The sequence below is a fragment of the Marmota monax genome, unplaced genomic scaffold, assembly GCF_021218885.2.
Source record: "Marmota monax isolate L192 unplaced genomic scaffold, Marmota_monax_Labrador192_F-V1.1 WCK01_AAM20220418_F8-fsc00034, whole genome shotgun sequence".
In the NCBI taxonomy this organism is placed as follows: domain Eukaryota; kingdom Metazoa; phylum Chordata; class Mammalia; order Rodentia; family Sciuridae; genus Marmota; species Marmota monax.
The window spans coordinates 145,920-169,086 of NW_026693934.1; the positions used below are offsets into that span (position 1 = coordinate 145,920).

At 37.8% G+C, this 23,167-nt stretch overlaps 1 protein-coding gene and 1 long non-coding RNA gene across 4 annotated transcripts in view; one reads left to right on the forward strand and one right to left on the reverse strand.

Moving 5' to 3' along the window:
- Window positions 1–23,167, reverse strand: part of Arhgap15 (Rho GTPase activating protein 15) — a 619,786-nt gene that overhangs the window by 36,941 nt on the left and 559,678 nt on the right. The window lies entirely within an intron of this gene.
- Window positions 1–23,167, forward strand: part of LOC131424916 (uncharacterized) — a 60,235-nt gene that overhangs the window by 727 nt on the left and 36,341 nt on the right. The window contains exon 2 of the long non-coding RNA XR_009228558.1: window positions 2,138–2,427. This is a non-coding gene — a long non-coding RNA (uncharacterized LOC131424916). The remainder of the gene's footprint in view (window positions 1–2,137; window positions 2,428–23,167) is intronic.

A 23,167-nucleotide genomic window follows, 5' to 3' on the forward strand; every position in this document is an offset into this window, starting at 1 on the left:
CAATGCAGAACAACATATATTTTTTCCCCATTACCAGTGTGACATGATGAAAGGCAAAGAACTATTGTATACCTTTCTTTAATACGAGAAATGCCCTTTTGTGATTCACTCTCAACACACAATGCATGAGTCCTACAGTTACGGTGGTTGTACCCTTTTTTAAGCTCCCAATTCTGGGGATGATGCAGAATTCCTGGCACTAAACAGAGGAGACTGAAAAAACATCCTTCTCCCCTGTCGATTCTTCCTTTTAGGATTTCTACTTTAGTATATCCCCAATTATGTTATCAATAATATCTCATTTGTATCTTTAAAGTAGCTCTCTATATCTGCTGGTCTTTACCTTCTTTGAAAGCCTCTCATTAGAATACTCCAAATAATCTAATGTTCCTCTACTTCCTCCACTCTCTTGCCTTCCTGACATTCTAAAGTTATTTTCATCTTCATTGTTTCTCTGTGGTGTCACCCCTCGCTCTAGATCACACTTAGGTTTGCTCCCTCTCATCATCACAAACATTCCTAAACTTATACTTCTTCCAGAAAACCTTATCTGGTAAAATTCAAGAATAGTCAAGCAAATTTTTGACATTTATACATATACATATATATTTCTAAAAATGTATTCAGTCACTTTGATTTAAAGCAATCTAGATCATTATTTCATTAGGTTTTTAAACAGCATCTGGAGTATTTCTGCTTTGTTGTGATCTGTCTTATAACTTCATTGGGAGAACAAAATGTGCCAAATTCACTTGGAGACAGCCTTATGGAGTACTCTGAAAATTTGTTACTTTTTCATCTCACAAACATTTATTAAGCACTTCCTGTGTTATAGGCACTGGACCAGGTTCTAGCATTAAAGGTCTGGACCCCATTTATCCACTCTGTAAAAATCAGGGAAAGCAGTAGAGTTGTTTCAATAGAAGTGGGTGTAATATGCCATCATGATCAAAACTTGGAAAACAAAAGTGAGGTCTACCAGGCCATAGCCCTGTTTGAAAATGTGGACAGCCAGTTTCTCTAAGACCTTTTAACTTGATGAAAACTGTATTAAACTCAGGGTCAAGCAGATTCAACCCAGAAATAATAACCAGTGAATAATAATCAGAGTCTGATTGACTTCTACTCCCATACTGCTTAATAATACTTTTAAAATAGTTATTGTAGATGCCTTGACTATGGTGATTCATTTTCATTTAATGAATTTTAGGGACTAAAACCATATCCACTTTCTTGCTTTTTTCTTTGTTTGGATCTAGTTTATTGGAACAACACTAACAAGCAGCTCTTTCCTAAATTTCTTGAGGTATATAAGGAGCAGGGGGACTCATATCTAAGTTTACTTTGCCAATGTTTTTTCACACAGGTTTGCACATGCACGTGCCACCTTAAGATTCTTTACTGGAAAGCAAGGGGGAAACTTGAGCATAGGTTAAAGTCCACATAACTGAGACCTGAGCTCTGCGGCTTTGACTGTACTGGCCAGTGCTGAGTATACTGCTGGGATTCCACAAATAAATAATAAAAATAATAATGATTTTTAAAGCATTTGGAAATGCTGAGTTGAAAGGTGTGGTGTAAGTGCAATGTTTTATTGTGGAAGTGATATCTCTTGCATTATCTGCTTCTAATGGAGGGCGACAGTAATGGAGAAGAAGGCACTTATGCCTCCAGCCTGGGTCCCTGAAGGCGGGTGGGGCTCAGGCAGGCACTGTAGTAACACTTTACTGTACATGCAATTGCTTCCTTCCAATCTTGCAGAAGGTGTGAGAAAAGCCAGGCTGCTTCCTGTTCCTCTAAGCCTTAGAAGTCATCATTGTTTCTTACTGATGGAGGAAATGACTGAAAAAAATCACACTGGAAAAATACTGTAGTCTTGAAACTATTAATTTAGGTTTTAATTTGGGGCTCAAATAAATACACATTTGGCAAGGGGCACATCAGCAGATTGAGTGTGAAACTATCCCTGGTATGTGATATGGGCTGAATTATGTCCCCCTTAATTCACATAACGAAACCCTAACTCCCAGTACCTGAGACTGTGACTGTATTTGGCAATAGGGCCAGTAAAAAGTCATTGAGTTAGAATTGGGCTGCTAAGGCAGGCCTTAATCAAATCTTATTTGTGTCTTTAAAGGAAGAGACAATTTGAACACATAGACACCAGGGACACCCAAACAAAAGAATGACTACATGCAGACAAAGCAACAAGATGGACATCTACAAGCCAAACAGAGAATCCTCTGGAACCAACTCTGTCCACACCTTGATCTTGAATTTCCAGCCTCCAGAACTGTGAGAAAAGAAATTTCTGTTGTTGAAGCCACATGGCCTGTAGCATTTTGTTTTGGCAGCCCTATGGCATCCAATTTGGGATAATTGAGACTTCAGATTCACACTGAGCCCTATAGTACAATATAGAACAAGGTAAATATTTTTATTCTGATAGTCTGAATGCTTTCTCAACTAAGTCCATAAGTTTAATTATAAAATGAACATAACCTGTATCAAATTATGAATATGTTAACATATTGAATGGGGACAAGAAAAATAAGCACCAGATTTAGGCTTCATAGGGACTTGAAGGTAGAATAAAAAAATCTGGTTTCCTTGACCACATTGTCATAATATGCATATATAACAGTTTATTGAATCCAGGCTGTGTAGACAACCAGAAGAACGCTGGCTCCATACTGTCACAATGCATGCCCACAACAAAGACTCGGGGAAACAGCCCCTTTCATTCGATCTCTCTAAGATTTACCAACATGAGAGCTGAAAACCTTACCTCTGTCTGAAGTATATCTATGTATCCATGCATAAGTTATTAACTGGGCTCCCTGGGCTCTGCTGCTGAAAATATTAATATATTCAAATCTCATTCTAGCTACTGCAAAAAACAGTACATCAGATAAATGCATTAATATCTTCCTTAGACAAAAGAATCTGGCATCATTTTTAAAATATTTTTTTTTCTTGTTCCTTTGACTCTTGCTGAAATATAGGTGATATATGGCCTAATAAGGTAAAGTGGCCATCAGGTGCCAAAGTGCTGGGTTGACGGTATCTATAAAACTCTGTTTATTGTACTTGAAATACAACTCTCTTTTATGTGAATTATGTGCTGAATACTGTTCATATCACCCAATGGCAGAAATGTTTTCTTTTTATTTTCTTAGACATGTTATCTGGTAGAAATGAGATGGCCTATATCCAGGTGGCCGTCTAATTGCAGATAATGTGACCTCTATCATGTCAATGTCCTCTGCTTTATGAACTGTCTTTTCTGGATACAAGTGCAGTCTCTGTGAGGCTGGGAGGCAAAGCTCTGCTGACGAACAGTCAGCCAAGTGAAAAGATAGGATAACTTAAGGCAGTAAGGAGAGGAGAGAATCCTGGGGAGTTATCTTTTAGATCACCACTCTGCATTTTTTGGATCCCAAGTTGGGATATATATAATGACCAGCCTCTACCCTATCCAGCTTTGCCTTTTTGCTATTGGCTGCACTTAAGGCCTTTTATCAATGACAACAAACAAAGTGGGTGGTCTTCTACCTCTTTCTAGCTGTAGAAAAAAAAATAGTGACATAATTTTTCACAGCCTGAAATAATTGTGGAAGTACAGATACTGGTTAGGCTCACTATGAATTATTAGTGGAAAAGTGGGTCTCAGAAGTACGTTACATGTGAAATATTTTTCGTCACTTGAACATGTGCCGTCCAGAGCTGGCCCTGTTCTAGCCGTCACAGGGAACAAACATTTCACATTCACAGATGCTCCCAATTTGGTGCGGTTTGGAGTGTAATTTAGATCAAACGTCTCCATGTAAATGAGTCAGGGTTTCTTAATTAGGTGCCTCTAAAGCAAAACCTTGGACCACATCAGTAGGTGTGGGTGTGGTACCCACAATACTGGAATCTTTCCTGTAGACCATGCTCTTAGTATCATTTGAATAGAGCTGGGGTTTTTTTTTTGGTTGTTTTTTTTTCAGGCAGAGTAATAAATCTGCAGATGGCATAGACAGAAAGACGCTACTTCAGAAGAGCTGTCTAAAAACACTGCCTCTTTGGCAAATGCCTTAAAGTAGGTCATTCTGCTGTGATTTAGCTTTTTCTTTAGATTTGATTGCCAGCTTTTTGTTCCCATTACAAGTAGGGTGCATTCCAGTCCACAGACTTGTTCTTAATTTTTCCAACTGGTATTTGTTTACTAGGATTTGCAGATCTTCCTATGAAAATGGCCAATATCCTGTCACAGTGCTAATCATGCACTTGACCACAAAGCGAAATGGATCCCGGTGATAATCTGGCAATGCTGAAATATTAAATGCCTTAAACACCCAGTCTTCCCACAGAAAAACTGCATTGATTTATATGGGTAGGTTTGTTGAAATAATTGTGCCATCTTTTATACATGTGAAAAGAAGAGGTGACAGGATGTAAATGGAAAACTTTTACAAGCCATATAGCTGTTTGTATAGAAATTCAGGTTATCTGCTTTTATACTTGTCATTGTTTGTGTTTTTTATAGGGGGAAAAATCATTGGGGCCCATTTCCCTATCGAGGCTTCAGGATTTACATGCAGAACCCCCTCCAGCATTAATGAGTTACCTGAATAAATTCCCTGGCAATCGATGGGAACATAGACCTTGTTTTGTTCTATTAATTATTCCTCACAGAACCTTGACACTGACATTAAATGAGGCCTTAAAAAATCTTGATGAAGGTCTTAAGGTATCTTTTACTGTTCAAATATTAGCATTGCAAAAACTCTGTCTAAGGCATTATTCATTTTGTTGAACCACAGGGAAGGAGGGGTTGAGATAAGGAAACAAGAACATGGGGCACAGGGAGTGAACTTTCTGGTTTTAACTATTTATTGCCTAGATGATAGTCTTTCTAGGAATAAGTTATAATCCTCAAATATGACAGTGATGAAAATAAATGTTAAAATCATAATAGGTTAAAAGAACTGAGTATGTTGTCTTGAACATCCTGTCTTTTCCACAGGCCCAGTTTTGTCTTGAAAAATTGTTGATGTTTTCAGGTGAAATCCCAAACATCAGTTAGAAGCACACAACGTGCATTTGGAGAGGAGTAGAGAAGATTGGCCAGGTTCTTTGCAAGACTGGTTTGTCTGACTGTACCTAAGGAGCAGACTGGGAAAATGTGTTTTTGTGCAGCATTTCCCCTTGCTCCCACTGAAACTTCTTTTACTTAGAAGGGATATAGAAGGTTGTGATTAAGCAAATGTTCTGGTTAAAAACACTTATTATCATATGTGGATTAGCAGTAATCAAACAACACAATTAATATTAAAATTACAACGGACACCAAATTATCATCCTTTGATAATTCACAAGAAACTTTTGAATCTTGAAGCTCTCATTAGGAACTTGAGTTATCTCTGTGCTAGAGTGTGGTTATTAGATAAATGGATGGTTATTAGAAATTTCTGACTGGTGAAATGGCAGCTAATTGAAATTTGTTTGGATCCTTTTGGAGCGGAAGTTATTTATTGAATAATACTATTTGATGATACTTTTCACATTTTCATAATGCTGATGATTCTGATTTATCTGTTTACTTTCTAATTTTCCCCCTTTGTTATTGAGTGATTCTTGCTGTGTTTGTCCCCCAAGTTGTGTTTAATACCATTATTCTCTTCAGATTTTGCACTCTCTCAATGAATGCATCCAGTGTCATGGTTTGAATATTTATTTTAAAAAGCTAATTCTCAAATCTGTGTTTCCTCCTCTAATATCATACCTTCATTTATCCATTTGCTAAAATGGTTTGTTAAGTGCCTGGTATTGCTCTAATCTCTATTAGTTTCTTAGGACACTGTGAAGTGGGAAGAAATTATTCCTTCAAGGAGTTAATGTAACTTACATAAGAGGAAGGATTCATTATGACTTCATGCCAGTTAGAGTATGTGGCCTATGGTTGAGTAGGCTTGTGAGGGAGGTATAGCAAAACAACTCAGGTTGTTGGTGTTTTACAGTTAATAATAGACTTTGATTCATATGTAAGACTGAATTTTCTAAAAGTCTTTGAGATACAAGTATTATAATGTCTTTAAACATAAATGAGGTGGGAAATTCTTCCAGAAGCTGTCTTATCCAAGGTGACATGGTTAAAGAGTCATAAATCCAGAATGTAAGTTCAAGATTTCTGGTTCTGAATCCAGCATGCTCTATGTCCTGGATTAAGTGCAAGATCAAGTGTTTGGGCTGTACTCTTCTTGGATTTGCAATTATGTTAAGCTGTGATAACATTATAGACATCTTGTGGTATCTTAGGTTTCTAGAACATCTCTGAGATAGCAAAATCTCTAGAAACTTAAGTTTGTTATAGAAAGTAACATAGTATTTGCATAGAACCTATGAACATCCTTCTGTACACTTGACATTATCTCTTATTACTTATAATACTTAATGTATATCATTTGGAGATAATAACAGGAGAAGAAATGTCTGTTCATGTTCAACATAGACATGACTTAAAAAATATATGTTTAGTTTGTGGTTGGTTGAATCCTTAGACACAGAACACACAGATTTGCAGGGCAGACTACATACTCTTTCACTTCCTTTATGTTTTCATTTTATTTATGCCATTAGATTTTATAGACAAGCACATGTGCATGCACATGCACACACACAAAAATTTATAGAAAGATGAGTAAAGTTTGATTTTCATCTACAGATGAGAAGACAGTGGCTGGGAAGAGAAACAGCAGGCTTAAAACACTGTAGAAGCTTATGCCCAGGCTGAGGCTGTGCTGAGTCTCTCAAACTATCAGAGGCAAGTGCACAAAGTACTTTGCACTCACAAACAAATCTTTCTGATTAGACTGATTACTGAATAATTGAAATACTTTTCAAACTCATTTTCCTGTGTCTACCTTTGTTCTTCTAGAATGTATTCTCAACACAGAAATACTAAGATCCTTTTAAATCTGAAGTTAGTTCATGTCATTCCTGGTCAAAACCCTGATACTGGTACTCCCTTTCTTTTAAACTCAGAGGCAACTACTGAGTCCTCCCAGTGTCCCCCAAACCCTGTTATCAGCACGAGGCTCCTTTCCACCTCTCTCTGCTCTCCTTGGCTCCCACCACCCTGGCCTCCTTACTTTGCTGGATCTCCCACATCAAGGCCCAGATATATGCACTGCCTGGATCACACTGGCTCTAGGTTCTCTTCACCAACATCCTCCCTTACCTGAGCTTGTGTGTCAAATCTTACCTTAATGAAGTCTACTGCAATGAAGTCTACTACAATCTGCCCTCATAGCACTTTCAATATTCTTTCTGCTCTGCTTTACTAGTTCCTTAGCAAATTGCCAATATGTCATGGCATTTTCTTATTTATAATGTTGACATGTTTCAGTTTTATATTATAGATTTTATATATTATGTAACCTCCATGAGAGCAGGGTAATTTCTGTTAAGGTTACCAATGTGTTACAAATTCCTAGAACAGTGCCTGACATATAGTTGATACTCAAAAGGGCAATTAGATGAGCCAGTATTATGAGTAGCAGCATTATTCTCTAGAGTTTACAGACAAGAAACCCTGGCACTGCCTCAAGCTGTTTCCAATCCTTCCTGCATCATGTAAAAGAACAGCAAACATTCCTAGCATACTTCATGGTCTCTCCCTTCCCACTGAGATCCCTGACCAGCCCTGGAACAACTGTGCCCTAACTGGTCTAGAAGCCCCTGGCTTTTCAGCTTTGCTCCAGCCTCCTCCCTTTGCAGATCCATTTTACATATCACCATTGTTTGAGATACTTAAACCAAAACCCAAAAACAGAACTTAAAATCTTCAATTTCTCAGTAATCAACCTCGGATCTCTATGGTCTAAGATGTCAGATTCCAACCTTTTTGCCATTTCCACCCATTTCCTGGCTCCTCCCTGGCATTGGAGTCTCATCTTCTTCTGCCATAGCCCAGTTAGCTCACCACTATATTCTGGCTCCCATATGGTCTTTCTGCAGCTTTCTCATGGAACATCCTGTACTTCCCAAATCTTATCGAAGCTTCAAACCTAACTTTAGGTCTACCTTTCACTGGAGATTTCCCAATTATTTTATCCCATTTTTTCCCAGTTGAATCATCAGCTGCACACACTGCTCAACAGTTAATTACCTTCTAGTCTTTCTTCTTTATGCTTTGTCTCAGATTACTAACGTTGAAACGGTAGAACCTTAGACTTCCTCCAGGTCTCCTTACTGCAGTACGGAACACAGAATAAGCACTCCATTGATACTGCTGATCCAAGGACTCATGCTTTCCTTCTTCTCATTGCAGAAGTCCTTTATCCTGCATGCTTCAGACAGTTGAATATTTGAATATTTCAAATGACGTATTTTGAATGATATCCTAAATTTATACATCATTGGCAAGTTATGGCATTTTCACTGCTATACTGATGAGGTATGTATGAGGAAAAGTGTACATTTAAACTACAGTCTTTTTTAGTTTACAGCATATCTACTGCAAGTCTAAATGGAGGAAATCACACAGATTCTACCAAGGATTAATTGGGTCTTGCTTTGTAAATGTGTTTGTGTGTGTGTGTTTCTTCTCAAACATCTAAAGTGAATTCTATCATTAAGAAGTCACAAAATATGTAGATATTAATGTAAAAAGCACTTAGGAAGTAACTAGATAAGGAATATAATCATTAATCCAACCAATAATTAAGAGTCTTTAATGGTATATTCAAGCTTTATCACAAAAGCCTCAGTAGCGCATAGCAATAACCATGTTTGCATAATATAAGCTTGAAAATGGCCTATTTGCTGATGTTTTTAGCAACTCTGGTTTCATTTTATAAAGCTTTGAAGGAAAATTATCATTCCTTCCACTGTCCGTGGGTTAAGCTTTGAAGATCTGCATTCTGCCATCTTGTCATCTCTTGATTCATCTTGAAAGCTAGACAATTTGGTTCTTGGGGGGTCATGGAACCACTTTTGGCATCCCTCTGCAACAGCGCTAGCTAGTGAGTAGAAACACACTTTCAGTAGGCTTCTCATTCACAAAATGTATTCAGAGACCAAAACCATTATTTCCCTTCCCACTACATAGTAAAAGCCATCCTAGGTGTGGGGTTGAGATTGGGTTATCATTTTGGGTTATTCATGTTTCTGCTTCATTTATTTCCTAGAACTAACCAAGTAAACTTGATAAATTCTGGGTGTCAAATCTCATTTTCAAGTCCTCTTTCTCTTTGTCCAGTTCTATTTTCTTGGTTCATAGAGAACGTCTCTCTGCTGTTACAGCCAAGTTTCTGAGAGTTTGGTCCTCAGAGCAGCAGCAATGGGGGAATTTGTTCTTTTTGTAGAATCTCAGGCCCCAAACCAGATCTCCTGGATCAGAATTTGTATTTTTAAAACAGATTCCCAGGTGATTTGATTTGTAAGGATATTTATGTTGGAGAAGCCATGAGATTCTTTACGGGGTGCTCATGGGGCAGAAGTGCTGGCCACAGGCCTTGAGAAGGCAGAGGGAGTGGCCCAGTTTCCATTGACCATCACTGAACCCTTTCAATATCCTCAATCATTGGAATCCTTCTCCACTATGATACTTCAAGGCTTGTTTCCTCAGTATGGCATCTGCATCAATAGAGGGCACTGTTTTTTCCTAGCCAATTAGTAGATGCCATTAAGCCCTTCTGATGAGAGAAGGTGAGCCCTTCGGATGGGATGCAGGATGGCGGCCCTCACCACTTGTGGTCATTAATGTTCCCGTGGTGCTTTTTGTGAGAGAAGGGATTGTTAACCTTGGTGTCCTGGCTGCCTTCCAATCTGTGTAATTGCATGCAGCCTACCTAAGTCTGCTCTGTAGTTTCAATTAGGTAAAGTATTGTTCACTTCTTGTACTAAACTGCTGTGTTGTGTGGCTACAGACTGCTAATTAGCTGGTGTTTTTCAGGTGGCTGCATGTGGATGAACAAAACCTTTCTCTGGTCATCTTCTTCCTACTCCCTCTCCCTTGGTCCCAAATACAGCCACATGTAACATCTTCTATGTTACACTTCTTGTGTAAAGGTGCTTTGGGATCACAAATTCTTAGAACATGACAATGTACTAGATGTGAGATGCCTAGCCACCTGCTTCTGGGCTTAACTAGTTTATTATAGGTGGGGTGTGTGTGTGTGTGTGTGTGTGTGTGTGTGTGTGTGATTCCATGTGGAGGATAAAAAGAATGTGATTAGGTATTGAATAAAGTAGGTTTTCCTATTCGATACCTGTAGGAAGAAGTGTAAATAAAGGGAAAATTCCTGTGATTGCCAGGGAAATATAAACTGCTTTAAAAGCTTGGCACTCAAGGAATTGGCTGTTTTCAGTGTGATATGAAAGTAGAGTGAGGTCAAGAAGAACAGGGCATGCATTTTATTTCTCCTTTCTCACTAGTTAGAAAAATATAGTGTGATATGTAAACTATTGGTAAAATGCTTCACTATAGCTCCAGTCTCTCTGGGGATGTCTAACCCTACACAGGAAATGTGGCACAAGGAGGGAGAGAAAACAGTATCAGAGGTCAGCACCAGGGAAGTACTTACAGCTCTGGAATAGCAGCTAGAGATGAAAGAGAAGTGGAAAAAGACCAGTGAGCAGAAGCCATGAGGGCAAGTGTCCTCTTATCAAAGAGATGTGTTTTAGAGAATTTTTCTGACATGTAAAGTGATTGTTAAAACAAGTCCAAATGGGGAAATAAAATGAGAATTAGGTAAGTTCTGACTTTTCATGTCTTCTCATGATATGAACAAAGTAATTCTTCTTTGATACCCCCAAACAGAGACAAAAGTTCATTAGATAAAAGTTATTTTAGGGTAATTTAAAAAAATCTTTTTTCATATCCCCAATACTAGGGCAGACAATGAAAATCGATGAATTAAATAAGAAATGAATAAACAAAATTGACAAAGGGAAGATTATTAAACCTTCTGACTCTCAATTCATGGAGAACAGGAAAAGAATTCTTTTAGTGCCAGAATACCAGCACCTAAGTCTTGCTTATTCTTACAGTGGTCTGCCTCAGTGTTCTATTTTTCTTATTGACAATGAGAAAGAAAAAAATAGGAGTTTTACTCAGTCTGAGGGATGGTTTGAAGAAGACTGATTTGCAAAACCTCATTAGAAGAGGAAGAATGTAGAACCAGAAGGTTGGGACTGAGAATAGGACTTCGGGATGGTAACACTCAGACATGAGCTGAGAGGTCAATATCATAATGGTAAAAGGTTCCTAGATCCAAGGCATTCATTGCTTCCCTGATAAAATTGTCTTATTTCCAGCTCAGCATAAATCACATAATAAACACTTGTTATGCATTTGCCTCATGGATAAATGTGTAGATGGATCACGCAGGCAACAATGATTTGAACATGAAGAGAGTTCTCAGAGCAAAGGGCAAGAGGAAGAATTTGAAGATGACAACAATACTGGGGGTGGGGGGAAGAATGTCAGGAAATTACCTCAGTCAATAAAGAATGTGGGTCAGACCCCCAAAAGACAAGAGACTAGATGTGAGATGCCAGGAGTCTTTAGACAAAGGGCAATACTTAGTTTGAAGCTTGTGAGTTCTGCATGCATTTCACACTTCATTTCTACATATTATTGAATGAACCTGGGGGGGGGAATTATAGCCTAATAATGTTGTTAAGTCAGAGATTAAATAGAACTAAAAATTCTAATTTTAAATTGGAGTACTTTTGCCATGTAGAAGGTTTTGAAGGAGATGTTTCCTAATGGCCTGACCCAAACAGCCCCTGAACTCGTTTCCCATCCCCAGAGGCTCTCATTCAGCTTAAACCCATGGTTTTAGCTGTAAAGCACTTCAAAGTGTGGGTCGAGCCTTCTACTGGCCATAGACCAATTATTATTTATGGCTGAGAATTCCTCATGTCTGCTGCTAAAGTCCAGTCTTTTCTCAGCCTAGACATTACAGTCCTGAGATCTGAAATCTCATACATAATCTGCACTTTTTCTTGCATGAGGAAAAAAAAAACTTACAACATGGAAATCTGCAGCTACCCCGTGTTAGCTATTCCTGGATGTCACCCTGCAGCTCTAATTTCTGCTTTCTCCTCTGTATTCTGGGTACTGCTGCCGGACTTGTCAGCACCTTGTCACTGTTTCCTGTTGCGTGGGCTACCATTGGACTCTGTGTTCTTAACAATTATCCATAAAACCCCCACAAAATCCTTCATAATTAAAAAAAATATATTAACAGGTAAAAAAAAAGGAAGCTACTTCTGAAAATTTAGTTTCCTGAAGCGGATGCTATTTGTAAATGTCTCACAGCCTGGACGAACTGCAGTGTTGTCTTGTCTTTTCCTGTTCTGGGATGTTCTTTTGTTCATGGTGTGACAAGGATGTGGGGAGCCAATATGATTTAGCTAAATAATACACAAATGTCAAGAAGACTTTCATGTCTTGTGTACAGACCAGAATAAATTACTCAGATGGAATGTTTTGTTTTTCTTTTCAGGGAACAACCTCACAGTTTACAAGGAGCTTCTCTGACAAGAAGTGACTAAGAAATATTATTAAAAGTAACCTATTTTAATGTAGTATGAAATGGCTAAGGATTTCATTCGGGTTCAAAAGACAGAGGCCTGGAGAGGATGTTGATAGGCAGAATTCGATGAGGAATTAGGCTTGTTCTGGAATTCATATGTCAGGCGGGTAGGGTATGTGTGTGTGTGAGGGGCGGGGGTGCGGAATAAATCCAGTAAGAAATGAAAATGAGGGAACTAGTTTCTCAGAATTAAAGGTGAACCGAAAGGAATTGGCAGCTGCCTGGACATGCCAGCCAAAGGCCATGGTATCTGATACACGTGACAGATCCAGAGACAACGGCAAAGCTCCCCAAACAACTTGCAGGAAAGGCTTGCCAGGAAGCCAGATGCTGCTTCTGGAAGAATATCTTCTGTGGTTGGGCATCTGGGTTCACTGCTTTCCATTTAAAGAGGAGAAAGAAGGTGGCAAAAGGCAGCCCCATCACTGCCTTTTAAAAAACATACTAAGAGTGCAAATATGCATGTCCACACACAACGTAAACATTGATAATTGTTGACACGGAACTTGTTTTTTAAAAAACCTGCAAAGATGCAACTTTCCCCAGTGCTTTTTTAGATGGAAAATATTGTATTAAAGGATGTGTGTGTATGTATGTGTGTGTGTGTGTGGGGGGGTCAGACACCCTTAGATAGAATCTCTAAATAAATATGAGGGATTACTAATTAATTAGGTGATTTTATTTAATGGGCTGGGTTGATCACTGATGTTCAAGTAGAAATAGGAATTTGAACAATGGCCTGTGCCTCTATCGCAGTTGGCTGGTCTTCTGCTCTCTTTGTGTTACCATTCCTCCTTCCCTGGATACACAATCGAGTATTGGTGTTGGCATGAGAGCAGAATGTGGTTGAGTGGACTGGAAATCAGGTGACTTGAGGTCTGGTTAGTTTTCCCCCCTTCCACTTTGAAGTTTGCTGTGTGTCTGCTCTCTTAAAGCAGAGGAACAACATGTCTTTATGCCCTTAAAAGAAGAGAGCAAGCTTTTGTAATCAAGGTGATTTCTATTCCCCTCTCTTCCTCTTCCTTCCTATCCTTCTTCTTTTACCTCTCTGTGCTAAATAATTCAAGATAGTATAAAATATTATTGTATCTGAAACAAATGATGAATAGGAGTTTGGGTTGATCTGATGATATAGGTTAGAGGTTTATTCATTTAGTAGAAAAGTTATGACAAAAAATAAAAAAATAATATATTATATTCCAAGATTCTTTACTAATTCTAGATAATCAAGAAGTCTAATTCCAGATAATCAAGAAGTCATAACTACTGGAAATCTCACTGTAGACTTATAATAGTTCTAACAGGTTCCATGTCATTAATGAGTGGTTCCAAGTTCCCTGCTCAGTATTTCCTGGGCCTCTCTTGGCACTTATTCATTTTGTGCTTGTGAAATCTTAGTACTCATTCTCAGTATCAGTATTGACTCCTTTACAATCCAAAGAGTGATACTTTTCTCTTCATCATGATGAGAAGATGAAGATCTGGCAAGGACAGACATTCTGGAGAACAACTCATTACCAACAACCTCAAAATGGAATGTTCCCTAGTCTTGGTCTGAAATATATCAGTTTTCTAATATTCCAGACATAAGAAGTTGGTCATTTGTGGAACTACTTACTGGCTATTAAACTGTTACCATCTTACTCAATAAAGTCATGGGATTCCATTTATTCTGCAAAACAATTATTAAATATCTACAATGTTTGTGAGGCTGCGGTAGTCTCTTAGGACTGGTACTAGTAAGAATCAATACTTCAATGGAAGAAAGGGCCAAGTTAATTATTTTCAATCTCTATTCCCAATAATATTTTAAGGTAAATATAGTAAATCATTTTTTTCCTGCCTGAATATTATATTTATTTCTTCATTTTTTAAAAAGCACAAGGATGAAGACAAGAACAGTAGTTGATTATAGTTACAAATCTGCCAATGTCCTAATATTAGGAGAATGTTCTAGGCTTTGTTTATAGAATTGGTAGTCTTAATCACAAAGTAAAATGCTTCTGTTCTTGCCACATTTTCTTTCTAACCATATGTATGCCATTTGCAGGCTACTTTTCTGGACATCTTCTTCTGACCAACATTAGAAGTCCCTAGGAATCTGTTCTCAACTCTCTTTACAGTATCCTTGAGGTATTTATGACCTTAACCTGCTACCATCTTTAAACTGACAGTTCTAAAATTTATAACTAGATCTCAATCAACTTTCTTGCAATTCCAACATGTATTTCTTATTTCTCACTGGACCTTATTAATAGAATATAAACAATGACTAAATCATACCATGTCTTAAAAATTTCAGCATCTTTCATGCCTCCAATTGGGTCCTTTCCTGTATGTGGTTTGTGTATAATACCACTAAGCTAGCTGAAAACTCAGGTGCTGTCCTGAAGCCCATCCTCTTGACCTCTGTACACACTGAGTGACATGCCCTCTTGAATTTACCTTATCAGTGACTCTCATATCCATTCATTTCCCCATTTTCCTCACCACTCCTTGGTTTGGTGTTGCTAGCTTGGACACCTCCAACAGCCTCTTCACTGTTTCCACCCCTCCTACAAGCTACCCTTTATATAAGCTTATAAAAACTGTGGTCTTCATAAATACAGACTTTATCACTTAATCCCTGTTTCAGACCCCACAGAGATTTTCCTAATGTCTACAGAAAGAATTTCAATCTCCTTGGCAAAGCACAGGATATTCTTGACAATTTAACTTATCTAAAATATTTCAGGCTCCTATTCCACCCCTTCACTTTATGATTCCTAGTTCTCACTGTGGATGACTCTCCACTTCTTTACCATGCCATAGTTCTCCTTCATGCCTTCATATACACAGTACATTTGACTCTCTATATCTGAGTTCTCTGCATGGGGGGATTTAACAAGCTGCTGATCAAATGTATTAAAAAGTTTTTCTATACTGAACATACAGACATTTTCTTGTCATTATTTCCTTAATGATACAGTACAACAAATATTTACGTATCATTTATATTGCATTTAAGTATTCTAATTAATCTACAAGTGACCAAATAGGCAGAAGAATGTCAGAGGTTATACAGGAAGAGTATGCATCTGAGGATTTTGCTATCCATGGGAGTGTGTGTGGGGTGTGAGGGGTTGTCCTGGAACCAATTCCTTTCAAATACCAAGCAGCAATTTTATTCTCTTGGCTTGCTGCAGGCATGTTGTCTATCCAACTGACATTCTTACAGATAACCTGTGTGAAGTCCCCTACGAGGTTTTCTTTAGTTTCTTGAGCTAAATTTTAGCTTCTTTTTGGTGACTCACACCTTTTGTTTTAAGTTGAGAGGTTAGCAATTATCTTTTTCTGTAAAGAACCATGTAGTTAGTATTTTTGGTATTGTACAATTGGTTATGACTATCCAATTCTTCTCATCATAGCATGTGAACATTCATGGGCAATATATAAACAGGTGTGTGTGTGTGTGCGTGCGTGTGTGTGTGTGTGTGTGTTCCAATAATACTCTACTGACAAAAACTTGAGGAGGTAGGAGAGATGTGGTCTGAGTCCTGTAGCTTGCTGGCCCCTTATCTTGTCCAGCCCTGGAATATAGCAGGCACTCATTTAAAACTTCCTGAAGAAATCAGTGTGTAGGATTTTGCAGTTAACAACATTTTTTTTTACAAATGTGAACTTAATACATGAAGAAAGGAGGTTTGGAGACATGAAAAGATTTTTCTCAGTGTTGTGCAGTTTCTAAGGGCTGAGGTTGGGACTTGAGCCTACATCTTCCAATTCCAAATCCCCAATTTTTTTTTTCTATTAGGTGAAAGGCCAAGATTCATAGTACAGAAGACTGGGGCAACTTAAAAAACTTACCTCTTTTGAGGGAAATATCCCTATGAAGTAGACCTTCACTAGCATAGAGAAGACAATGATAGATGGGACAGTAGCCATTTTAAAATCTTGTTTTGTTTTCTATGATTCAGTCGTAAATGTTACCATTCAAATGTGAAATCTAATGATCTAAAGTAATAGTTTCACTCCTGTCTTAAAAGCTTATCTCCCAAAGCCTTCCCCTGGAACAAGGATACACCACGGGAAGCATCATTGAACCTTAGTCCCTAGCTCACAGACCTTATAAATCCTGTGCCAAGATGTCTCCTCAGTAGATGACATTTTAATGATTACTATGGGGAGTTGGGAACTATTGCTTCACCCTCACGATCAGAGTAATTAATTTTCTTAACTACCAGGCCAAATTCTGCCACAGGAGTCCAGTTGAGGAATTTCAGACCCATAGGAAGTACATTAGCTCTTCAAAGTGATGGGGGTGCCATTTCAAACACACAAGCAAAGGAGCTATTAAGCTTCTGGCTTATTTCAAACAACTTGCAACCCTTGTCCCTCAGGAAAAAGAGAGAGGGAGAGAGAGAGAGAAAATAACAATTTGCACACATCTTTAATTTTCCAGTAAAAATACCCATAGCCTGCAAGTCTTTGGATATCAGGTATTGTGGTTGGGTGGAAGACCAAAGTGTACAGAAAAAGAGTGCTGTGCCAGAAGACAGCACAGTAAAACACACCCTGCTCCAAAGCACACCAGACCTGAGCATTCAGAGGTCTGGATGGGTGACAGAGAGCATCACCAGCCATTGCACTTGATGACCAGAGAGGAGGGTGAGGTCTCAAGGGCTTTGAAGTCCATTTTCCAGCCGTATCTAACTTTCCCCTCCAAATATCAGAAATGACCACAGTTCCATTTTAAAGAGAGGGTGGATGAATTATTTCCTCCCCATTGTTTCCTTGTACAATCTAATTCTAGGTCGTCATCATTTAAGTTGCCTCTGACGTGGTTTTGTAGGATATTTTATTTAATATCCATGAAGACCACAGAGAAGCTTTAAATATCGGTTTACTCTCACAAAATAGCCACAGCTCAACAGTTTCTCCTTTCAACGAGGCATTCAACTGGCATGCTTCCATGAGATTTGTCTATTCAGCCATATCATTTTTTCACCTTGGAATTCTGTGAACAGCTGGGCAATTTTCTTAGAGTCAATGAAAAAGCAAAGATGTTTTAGCTTTCCTTTTAACCTATTTCACATTGTGCAAGTCTCCTACAAGAATGTTTATCTAAATCTAAAATTGGCAGCAAATATATTCTTCCAAGGCTATTTTCAAAAAAATCCATGAATGGCATTGTTTCATCAGTCATCTTTATTTACTTATTTATTTTTTGGTGCTGGGGATGGAACCCAAGAGCCCTCACACATGGTAAGTCTCCACTCTACCACTGAATTAAACACCAGCCCTCTAAGTTATCTTAAAAAGTCACCCATTTCTAAGACATTTTTACTTTCCTTCACTAATGTGTAATTGCATGGGAATTGAATGTTCTTTGGTGTTTCCCTCTCTTAAAAATCTGAGATTGTCTTGGCCACCACCAATGCATGCCACAAAGTAAATCTGGCTAACTAGTTCAACTTTGCTCTGTGGAAAGAGTTTGATATTTATTTTCTGCAATTATCATGTATTATTTTTATAATCTTGGAAATAAAAATGTGGCAAAAGATTTCAGCAATAGCTAGAATATCTTACCAGTAATAGTGGCAACAGGAATTACAGTACTGTACTTCAAAAGAGCAGAGCAGGCTAGACAGATATGTAATTGACAGGATTCTAGAACACTAGTGACTGAGGCAGAAGGTAAGGACCTCACCTTCAAAATTTCTTGCTTGTAAGTCTTTCACAAAGTTAACATTTTGTTTTGGGTGGCATAAAATTCTCTTTGTGAGGATTATTCTGATAAGTGAGACAACAAAGCAGAAGAAATTTCCCTAGGAAACTGCTGTAATGGAGGAGGCTCTTGAAAAAAACACAGGAAGACCAGAGCCTTACTTCAGCCTCCTCACATCTGCACCAAAGGAAGGCAGATTAGGCAACCATGGCAGCAAGACATCACCTGGAAGGTGAACAGAATTGCAACTGAAGACAGGGGATAAGGGGCTAGCCCAATTGATAGGGACTCAATGACAGAGCAGAGTTTGGGTTGGGCATGATGACCAGGGTGTCTTGTGGCTTGTTGGACATATGAAAACAGCCTGGATGAGACTCTGGAAAATGGCTGAGTCAGGCTAGTGAGGAAACTCAGGTTCTGGAAAAAGTTTTGGAGGTAGGGGAAAGACTTTTTGGAACATAGTAAATTTGATAGTGATTTCACTTCCTCAGCAATTCTTCTTATATTTGTTTCATTAAAAATATTTTATACTTCTCTTATGATAAGAATAAGAGATGTGGATGTATTGTGCTTATTTAGTACTGACATGTGGTAGGTACTGTGCAAGACCTTTGAAAGCATTATTCACCTACTCCTCACCATGGGAATGGGTTCTTTTATGATCTCCATTTCACAAGAGAGAATATGGAAGCTTAGCTTTGCATGACCTGGCCAAGCTTATACTTCTAGGAAATGGCAGAGCCAAGGCTCACATTCAGGCCTGCCTAACTCCAAAGCCTGTTTTCCTTGCTTCCTTAACCTCAATGTCTCCTTCTATGCTGTTGATAGAGGAAAAAAATGAAACACATGAAAATAAATAGCATAATTCAAAGACTCAAAGAAAGAAATGGTAACATTTCAGCAAATATTTTCACAGCCTTTTCCATATGCACAGTTTTTTCTACATATTTATATTTTTACTGAGTAGATAAAATATTGTATTCATGATTTTATTCATCTTAATATATGTGTTTTTCCACATTCAATTAAAAAGCCATGAATTACATGTCACTAAACCAATATGGTGTATCATGTTCTATATAACCCTTCCCCTGTCACTGAACACTTACATTATTCCCAAGTTTCTACCAGTCAACAAAATTGTCATAATAATTTCTCTGCAAACACTTTCCTCCTCTGTTACTTAGTATAAAATAGAGAGATGAAGATCACTGGTTCAAATCACATACATTACCTAGATTACTTTCCTAGTATGCTTGCTGATAGATTCCACCAGTACATAGAAGATTTGATCCAATACACACTTGTCAAAATAGATTCACCTATCTTATTAATTTTCTATAATCTGATAATCTTTTTTCCTTTGTTTACACTTGCAAACTAAGAATAGGAGCACTTCCTAAACAATATCTCTTTATTTTTTAAATTACCATCTGGGGACTATTTTAACAATTATCCAGCATTGAAACTTTAGGCTTATCTCCATAAGTAACAGGATATTGGGGATACAGAAGTGAGAGAAAGAAAAATTATGTGTTCTTTACTTTGGAAAAATCTCAAGATTGGGACCATTTCTTTCCATTTGATTTCTATGACTTGATTTAACTAAAACTTCTATGGGACTTCTTTGAGTTTCTTTCCTCCTATTTCTTTCAGTCTAAAGTATTATTAGATAACTTTTTCATAAACAGTAAGTACAGCATGCAATTGTCTAGTGCACCAAGTTTTACTAAGTGATTCCCTGTTTCTCACTTGATTCCTTTAACTGGCTCACAGCCTCCAACCCATTAGCAAGTCAACCATTGTTCTATGCTCTCCTTTCATTAGTTTATCTTCTCTCTACAACCTTCCCAATGAAGTAGGAAAATGCATGTGATGTATTTTATAAAGATCAAAATTGCCATATATTTGATGATTCAGAAGTCACCACAGACATTTCCAGGGCCTAGAACTGTAATGTCAATTTGTGAAAGTCACCATTAATAAAGATTTCAAACTGGTGACATTTGGAGATGAGAGCTTATTCTGAATTCCTAGTGTCAAGGTACAACAGTAGAAGACTTGACTTGAGTGCCATTAAAAAATGGGAACTCTGGACTTTGGCACTATTGGGTCTGAGCAGCCATTTTACAATTCTACACTTAATATAATCACGGCTCTTTAAATATTCTGGCTTTGGTGGATAAGATTTACATCTGTCTCCCAGTCTAACTGAGCCATATTAATCTTTCCCAGGCAGTAGCTGCTCTGCTTTGGGGAGAACATTTAACTCAGAGCTCCGCAAAAATGGAACTCTGTTCTGTTGACTGTAGAGTACGTAGGTCAAGTGGAATTTTTGGCACTTCATTACATTCCCTGACCCTCACTAAACAAACTTCAAAATATATATGTTTGCAACAATTTGGAATAAACACTACATACAAGTGTTGATGGGAGATTTTCTGAAGAACTACCAAATGCATCAAGACTAAGGAAAACATTCTAATGATTCTTTCAAACATGAATATATTTAAATTCTAGTTAAACAATCTTCTTATTTAGTCTTCTCAAGCTTTGATGACATGCCACGATTGGCTGTTCATCAAAAACTTAGCAAAAAATGCTTAACAAGATAGAATCGTGTGCACATACTTGTGCATAATTAAACCCAGTTTATATAAATCAGTGCAGGGTGGAATATGGTCACACCACCCAAGAAAGGTTGGTGGCTGGAAAATAACACATTTTTCCCCCATGTAAAATAAAAAATATTAAAATTAGAATGCTTTGAAATGATATAATAATCTGATATTAAATCTTAGTTTAAAATATCTATTTTTGTCTCTATTGAAATAGATGAAATTTCTACAAAAGTTAGGAAATTCATTTAGATATAACAAACAAGCTTTAACTGTTATTACTGGGACTGTGTGGCATGACATGGAGGAGTCTCATCTTTTCAAGGTTTTTTACTAAATAGATCCTCATCTCTGTGAGGTTTTTTTTTTTTTTTTTTTCTCCCCTAAAGGAACATTTAGCTGACTCTTAATTTCTTCATTTTATAGCTGTTCTTTGAGTTGAAAAAAAAAAGGAGTGATTGAGACTGAGTAATGGATATTTCTCAAGAACTCTAAGACTAGGTATTGCATAGCATTAAAGAGTACACTTTTCCATTTGTTTTATGACTTGGTCCAGTTAGAGTTACTGAGATAAGCACTCCAGTATTTACTTGTAACTTGAAACCCTTTTCATGATGTGTAAAAATCCTGAGGGAAAAAGAATTAACATCTGAAGAATGCTTACCTTGTGCCAGGCATTTTATATGCATTATCTCATTTAATTCTCATAACCACAAGATATGGTTGATATTATTTAATCTGATTTTACTTGCCTGAGATCATAACAGGAGTAAAGTACAGAACAAGGCTTTGAGTCTAGGTCTCTCATTCTCTTTCTATTTCTTTGAAACCCAAGATCCTTTCACTGAAACTCACTGAGTTTCCCACTGTAGCCAGCATGTGGAGGCGTAAGAAGGGATAACAAGGGTAACAATAATAAGGAGGTTTTAAACTTTGAGATAATGTTCCCCTCTGAGAGTAAAATAAGAGAATAATATGATGCATGTGTTTAAAACCTGTTCCCTAATGCAAGAACTGGTTTGGCAAGTTATGGACTACCCATACATTGGAATACTATGCCATCATTAAAATGAATAAGAAGAGTCTATTTAATGAAATGGAAGGTTGTCCATGATTTGCAAAATAATTGCAGAACCTTATGTGCAGTATGATGTACTTTAACACCAGAAGCAACCACACACACATATGGTTGCATGTGCTTTGAAACAGGTCTGGAAGGATGCATAAAAAAAGTGTTAGTTACTTCTGCTCAGCAGGCTTAGAATGACTGGTAGGCAAATTTCACTTTTTAATGTGTATGCATTGCTGTTGCTTAATTTTTTTGTGTGTGCAGTTGCATGTATTACATTCACAATTAAAAATCATGTAATGCATTAGTTGAACAATGTGTAGGAATGACTCATCATCCTAAGGAATGGATAATTGAGGTGATTCAGGAGATTTAATCTTACAAAAGCAAAACTGCTATTTTGGATCACTATTCTGTGAAAAATGCTTCACAATTACTATGTATATACAGTGAAAGCTAAAATCTCATAACTTGCATTGCACTGTGCCTTATCTGAAGAAGGTGTTAACAGAAGGCAAATGAGTAACAGTCATTTCAGACTTAACTTGTACAAAATAGACCACTCAAACCTACTCTTCCTGTTCCTCCCCCAGTTTACCCATCTCTGTATGTATCATTATCATTTCTTCACTTGCCAAAGCAGAAACCCACCTGATTTCTCTTTTCCTTACCCCCAAACAACAGCAAACCCATCTTGACCCACCTCCAAAATCTCTTTACTCATATCTTTCTGAGGGCTTTATTCAAGGCATCCCTGTCTCCTACGGTCTATGATGGCTGCCTGTTAATAGATCTCCCTGCTTTCACATTTGCAATCCATTTTCCACTCAGCTGTTTGAGGGATCTTTTATACTCCTTGAATTTAGCACTCTCCAGTCGTTCTTCCTTGTTTTTAGAACAGAAGCCAGATCTTTCATTGGTCCACATGTGACCAATGAGACCTGTGACCTGATGCTGTATAATGTTTAGAACTTCAGCTCCTGTCCCCCACCTCTGTTGCTTACCAGGTGCTGGCTGTCTAGTCCTGCTTTGTGCTTTTCAAATGCATCCAGCTTTTGGGGACCTAAGGGTCTTATTATTTGCTTTTCTCCACCTGGAATTCTCTCCTCCTTACTGTTTACATGAATAGTACCTTATTCATTGGAACCTACATTTTACAGATGAGGACAGTGGATTTCAG